This window comes from Gadus macrocephalus, chromosome 12, assembly GCF_031168955.1.
Source record: "Gadus macrocephalus chromosome 12, ASM3116895v1".
Classification (NCBI taxonomy): Eukaryota; Metazoa; Chordata; class Actinopteri; order Gadiformes; family Gadidae; genus Gadus; species Gadus macrocephalus.
This window is the reverse complement of record NC_082393.1, coordinates 7,864,835-7,872,153: the sequence shown is the minus strand read 5'-3', so window position 1 is coordinate 7,872,153 and position 7,319 is coordinate 7,864,835.

The window sequence follows — 7,319 nt, the reverse complement described above, 5'->3', positions numbered from 1 at the left end:
ACTGGTCATAAGTAAACCATTTCTAACAAACATTACAGAGACCGATCTGAGTTGATAAATGCTTTTGACAATGTCGTCACAAGACAAGGCTTCCCCGAGGACATTTAAATTGTGTGTGGATTTGAATTTAAATGTGAATTGCTACAGTGGCCAGTCTACACAGTGTTGATTTGAAGCCTTTACAGACACTTATTTACAGTTTACTACTGCTGGCCGAGTTTGTGATCACGAATTACACACTTACAGTCACCCTCCCCAAGACACCTCAGACTGTAGATATGAGGCGATGGTGAGACTAGGAGAACCTTAACCCATGATACATTTTTCTTGGATTTAGGCTTAAGGGTTGTGTTTTGTTTTGTGATTAGGGTTTTCATTTTAGGGTCAGGGTTTGGTTTAAGGGTTAGGGTTTAGTTACCAGGACAACGGTCTACAGTCCGAGGGAGAGTCCCAAAGGCCTCTAGGCCTCTGGGAAAGGACCCTCCCCCAGGAGGACCTCGGACTGGGAAGGGACCCAGCACAGGGCCCACAGTCCCAGGATGGCCCCCAGGGTGGCCAGGGTCAGGGTTCCTAAGTGAACGATCTCTTACGGAATGAGAGAGCTTCCAGGCACCTTCCCCTCAACATAACATAATTTCAGAGGAAGTTGTTGATTGGCTACTGCAGATCAGATGATGGGAGAAATAGCTGATTTGGCAGGCCTGTTGTATCGCCTTGTAAGAGGGCAGAGATGTTTCCGTTCATTTTAACACTATGGGCCCTATCTTGCATCCGGCGCAAGTGACAGTCACTGGCGCATGTGTCGTTGCTAGTTTACAACTGGCGCAGAGCGTTCTTTTCCCACCACCGCCACTCGCCGGTAAATTAGGGATTGATCATGCGCCCCAGGGGGCGGTTCGGCAGAAGGAGGAGGCGTGTTCTGGCGCAAACGGTATTTTGCCGTTTCTGAATACCATTGCGCTACTGACCAGGAAATACCTGGTTTAAAGTCAGTGGCGCTTGTTCAGATGCTATTTTAAGGGCGCATGCATACATGCGCATGCGATGCATACGGATTGCTTGTGCACCTCGCGCATACACTTTGCTTCTCCCATCTACCTAGCCGCACATTCTTGGTAAATTATTTGGGAAAGAACAGCTGATGCAGCGGTAATAAGTTGTAGGCCTACTTTTAAATCAATGCATCTGCAAACACCGTACAGCAAACACATATTTTCTTGACAGAGACATCGTGTAGGCCTACATGCCCATAACTTTTAGGATTGATGAGTATTTGATCGTGAAAAACATTGTTTTACCGCGAGTGAGTGTTAAAAAGAATGAATGAATGCGGGCGCGCGTGTGTGCTCTGTTTAAACACACGCAAACTAAACACGTAACGCATAATACAATGGCAATGTCTATTAACGCGGGGACACATGCATATTAGGATAGCATACAATACTGATAAGAAACAATGTTTATAATGTATTGCGTATATCATTAAATATAACCACAGTTACCGCATATCATATGTTATATCATATACGTTTTCTTTGCCGAAATTTATTTGAGGACTCAGTATTTCTGAAGTTGTGGAAGAAAACCCCTTATTCCATGTGTGAATTAGGCCATATTATTTGGCAATAAGAAATTCATGTGCATCTGTCTCATCGGAGACTGCAGACGCGCTGTCAAAATATCAACTCGTCCGATTCAAATGCGCTCATGGCTCTTAAAGGGGATGGGAGCTGGCACTCTCATTGGTTTGTTGGACATTACGCCCAAACCACACCAACGGGTAACGAGGCTGCTTCAGACCAACCCTTTTGACACTTGCGCCGCAACGCAAGTGTCATTTATCCGCCTGTAAAATAGCGATAGCGCCGTAGAACCGCCCACAAAGCTACTTGCGCTTTGCGCTTCCCACTTGCGTTTCAGACCGTTAAAATAGGGCCCTATGTCTGTATAAATACATTTTCAGCTTGATTGGCATTTTTGCTAGGTTTATTCTCTGGTTCCCAGCGAAAAACTAGGCCATACGGATCATTCCACTTCCTGATAAGTGTCTCGCTTCCCCACCAAAAATATCGAACCGAGTCCTTCTCCATCACGTTAAATAATATAGCTTCTCATTATTGACACGACTTATATTACGTGGCCTTCATATGGTCATTAGCTAGCCTCTTATTGTCGTCAGTTTTGATGCAATGTCAATGTATGTCTGTGAAAAACTATTCAAATAGGACTAACGAGCAGGGGCGGACTGGGGGAAAAAAGTGGCCCGGGAGTTTCTGTCAGACCGGCCCACTCAATACACGGCGCGCGGCCCACTAAGTACACGCCGCGTTGCCCACTCAATGGATCGCGCGTATCGAACAGTCAGTGGCCTTCTGGGAAAAATACCCATACACTTAACATTATTTTGGATGATTACAAAGAAATTACATCATATATGTATGTTTGTTTTTTAATAACATTTGGATCCACCAATTTGCCTGGATGGACACATGGAATAAAATTATTATTGGCTATTGTAACACTCCAAGGTAGGTATAGTTTGCTAGATGCATATGCTTAACTCTTGGCTAGTATCAGATGGTTATACAAGTATAACTACAAAGCCTTAAGGAATGAATGTCAGCAGAGAAAGACCACACAATAAAGAAACTGGAATCAGAGGGTAGAATTAGCATGAACAATATATTAGAAATGAACAGAACAGAACATACGATGGGGTGTGAACATCAGTGGTATCAGTAGTGTTGCATGCTGGGTGTGTGATTGTTTGTGTGTGTAGGGGTGCTGAAGGTGCATAACAAAACAGTAAGTTACATAACGACGTTCCCGAAATTCAGCCGTGGTGCAGAGTTACAGCCACTCCGAGCCAGTCGCACATTGAGCTTCCCCCAAATGCGCTGTTTTGGTGTCTGTAGCTATAATGCAAATGAGGAGGAGCGAGGCGGGTCAAGGAGGAGGGTGGGGGTGTGGCCCTGAGCAGCTTGCAGCCACGGTACCATTCGCTCTGTTTACAGTGGATGTATCGCAATGGCGAGGCTCACACAGCCTTTAGCCATGTTCTGTAAATATTCTAGAACACACGGGAGTCCTGGAGCTCTATATCAAAATATTATCATATAGCCTACATAGATATCTATATCATATAATATTATAACGGCCAAAAGATGTGTGAGCCGATATTATGAATCTCAAACGACCGCGTTGGGTTCTCCGACGTTCCTGGTTCTTCAACGTCCTCATCAATGTGAAGTAGACTGAACCACGACAAGGAGGAGAAAGGGATCGTTGCCGGGCAGCGCTTAGGCACCTCCGCCTCCGGCGGTGGTCCCTCAGCGGGTCTCAAGCTGGAGACATTTGCCGCTAACAATCCCTTTCTCCTCATGGGTTGAGCGCATGCGTAGAACTGGGTGCCGCGTTGCGTGTATGTATGCAAATCCAAATTCTCTACCTCAATCCGCACAGCTGAGAACACTTCGGCTGTGTAAGAACCAATTTAGAGGTGTTTATTAATAAGGTGGAGATCTTTTCTTACTTTGGACTTCCGAAGTCTGTAAAACACATATTAGAAGACACTTAAAAAAAAATCGAAAAATAGTCACCATGAGTATACGAGCCACATCCAATGTGTGTTTTGACTCCCGGGTGACCTGGTTGACGCGCTGTGTTGATGTTTCCAGTACTATGCAGGTACGTGAAGCAATGATTGATCCATGCGATTGTCTCCGGTTTACAACCCGTTTATTTCCTCAAGATAACACCAATTGCATGGGAATACGGAATACATTCATTGATCCTCAGTGACATAACAACACCTTCGTAGTTCTTGCGGTCAAAAACCGTATGCCCTTCCGGGGTCAAACAACAGAGGTACCCCAAATGACGTCCCCTTTACACCTGTACCCGCAATACGGCAACACCACTCAGTGGTCAACACAGACATTACAACACAACTAAAAAACAGGAAAATGGCTCTTACACTCCGGCCCCTAAATGCAAGCGACGGATGGAGCTAACATTTAAACCAAAACAACAAAGAGCCATTAATACCAGTCATGCATTACTGCATTATCATCAGATATCTTGAGCTGCGTTTAACAGACACAATTTGGTCACTGGTCTTACCACAGTGCTAAACTTCGTCTTAAGACGAACGGACCGTACAAACTCGTTTTGTCGGGAAAGGTCTCGACTACTCGTCCGAGCAGCCAAGAGCCATGAGGTGCAGCCGAATCCATGACTATGACAATGTCTCCTGGCACAAAATTCCCCTTTTCATTGTTCCATTCTGCCGTTCTTGCAGCAGAGGGAGGTACTCTTGAACCCACCGTTTCCAGAACAGATCAGATATATATTGAACCTGTCTCCACCTTCTCTTTGCATACAGGTCTTGTTTCACAAACACCCCAGGTGGTAATGCAGGTTTGCCTTTCAGGAGGAGGATATGGTTTGGTGCGAGAAGTTCAAGATCATTGGGATCCTCGGACAGCTGGGTGATGGGCCGGTCATTTACTATGGCCTCCACTTCACAGAGAACCGTGTTGAGGCCGTCGTCGTCCAATTTCTGCTGGTGCAATACAGATTTGAGAACACGCCTTATTGTACGAATCATGCGCTCCCAAATTTCGCCAAAATGAGATGCCCCTGGAGGTTTGAATTTCCAGTCCACTCCTGCTGGAATGAGAGATCTTTGAATCTGTTCATGATTAAGTGCAGCGTGAGCCTCCTTCAGTTCTCTATTTGCTCCAACGAAATTGGTACCAATGTCGGATAGCATATGAGAAACTTGGCCTCTTCTACTTATGAAGCGCCGCAAAGCATTAATGCACGCATCAGTGTCCAGCGAGTTTGCAACCTCCAGGTGCACAGCTCTACTTACTTAACAGGTAAAATCACCCCGTAGCCTTTACAGAGGTTTCTTCCTCTCTTCACCTCGATAGGTCCAAAAAGGTCTACACCAAGACTTGTGAAAGGGGGTAGGTCAGGCAAAGTCCTTTCTAAAGGCAGGTCTGCCATTTTTTGTTCACCTGCTCTTGCAGCGTGGAGTCTGCACGTCCAACAATCATTTATGACCTTTCTTATTGCTGAAGGAGCCTTTGTGATCCAGTATTTCCTCCTGAGTTTGGATAGTATGTGGTTTTTACCACTATGACCCAGTTGCTGGTGGATATGCCTGAGAATAAGAGTCGAAATATGCTGGTCTTTAGTGAGGATGAGTGGATGCTTGACTTCTTCTGGCAGAGTTACCCTACTGAGCCTTCCTCCAACTCGAAGCAGGTCGTCCTCCAGATTCTTGTTGTTGAAGTCATGGTTGTACTGAGCAGCCACCATTTCCTCCAGTTTATGCACAGCAATCCTGTTAACCGTAGCAGAGGGACATTTTTCCTCCATGGTGCCACAGTTTCCATTTAGTGGACCATTTACTGACCATCCTAGCACAGTTCTAATAGCATATGGGCCATTCCCACAGCTGTTGACGACCTGCCATGGTTCCAATAACCTTGGAGCATTAGTTCCAATCAGTAGATCAACCTTTGCCTTGATGCTTGAGATGTGTACCTTTTCTAGGTATGGCCACTGAGACAGATCTTCCTGTGTCACTATGTCATCGGCAGTCACTGGGATCTTCTCCTGTGTGAGAACATCTGGAAGTGCATAGAAATCACTGCTGTCAAGCCCAGCAACCTCCAACCCAGCTAAGCGATAAGCAGTCTTCACTGTTTCTTGCCCCATTGTGCGTAACAGGAAGCTGATTTTGTTGCCCGCAGCATTCAGTTTCTTCATTAGATTTTCCGAACAAAAGGTGCCTGAGCTGCCAGGATCCAGAAAGGCGTATGTTGTTATGATGTTATTTCCCTTTGAAGCTTTCACCCTCACAGGAAGGATAGACAAAGCGCACTGGTCTCTACCGGCCCCTGTATGTCCACATGTTGTAACTATAGCAGGCTGTTCATTGGGAGGTTCCTCTTGCTGGTCCAGAGCTGGTTGCCTTTTTATATGAAGCAAGGTAGGGTGAGTTTGACCACAGATCTTGCATATCATGCGCCTCTCGCAGTAACGGCTCATGTGACCCACGCATAAACATGCGAAACAAACTCCTTTTTCACGCAAAAATTGAATTTTGTCTTTGTGTCCCCATCCAATGAGCTCCTTACATTCATCCAATGAATGCCCACGAGAACAGCAGAGGCATCCAGCTTTCTCCACTTTTGTTTGTTCTTTAATTCTTTCAGTGACGTTTGTAGAAGCTACTGCAGTGGCAAAAATACTTTCTTTAACTCTGTTCCTGATCTGTGAGGTAAACCTGGTGAAAGTCTTTGGCCCTGCAGCTCCAAACCCGGAGTCCTGTATGTTACCAAACAATGGGTCTGACAGAATTCTCACATGGCGTTCAACAAACGACACTAGGTCTTTGATGTGTGCTCTGTCATTTGTTCTTTCCATTGCATCATGAGCTCTGACTCTCCACTGATCTCTCATTTTAAATGGTAGTTTGGAAATAATGGCCCTCATGTTAACTGGCATATCAAGTTCTTGTAAGTACTGGAGATCCTCCATTGCATTGCAGCAACCACGCAAAAACAATGAATAGGCTTGGAGTGCATCCACATCTTCAGGTTTAATTGATGGCCAGGCCAAAGCTTTCTCCATATAAGCAGTTGCAATCGTATAGTGGTTCCCAAAATGTTCTTGTAGAAGACCCTTCGCCACTCCATAGCCACTCTCAGGATCCATATGCTGGCAGCTACGCACCAACTCTCGCGGCTGTCCTCTCGTATATTGCTCCAGATAGTATAGACAATCAGCATTGCTTGCCTTTCCTTCCACTCCTTGCTCGAATGCCTTTATGAATGACCTGTATGTGAGAGGGTGTCCTTCAAAGGTAGGAATATCTCTTGGTGGTAGAGACAAGTAATGCTGTTGTTGCACCAGAGCAGCAGTAATTTCATTTTGTCTGCTCATGATATTAATTATGTCGTCAGAAAGATTTTGATGACTACCATGTTGTCTTGGTCCATCGTTTGACTGAGCAACTGTAGGCTGGCACTGTGCATGCTGTGATGTTGCTATGATGTTTCCTAACAATTGCACAGGTTGTTTTGGCCTTATGTCCATTGATGTATGTTTGTCAGATGTTAATGATGATTGTGCCCAGTGAATTTGTTGCACAGGCCTGCATGTAGGCTCATACTCCTTCACCATGGGGTTTAGGACAACGACAGAGTCCTCTTTCTTTTTTCCTTTTTCAAAATAGGAATTCATACCATCTGAGCCTAACTGAGAATAACCTTTTGTTTCCCATGCCTGCAGTACTGCCAGCT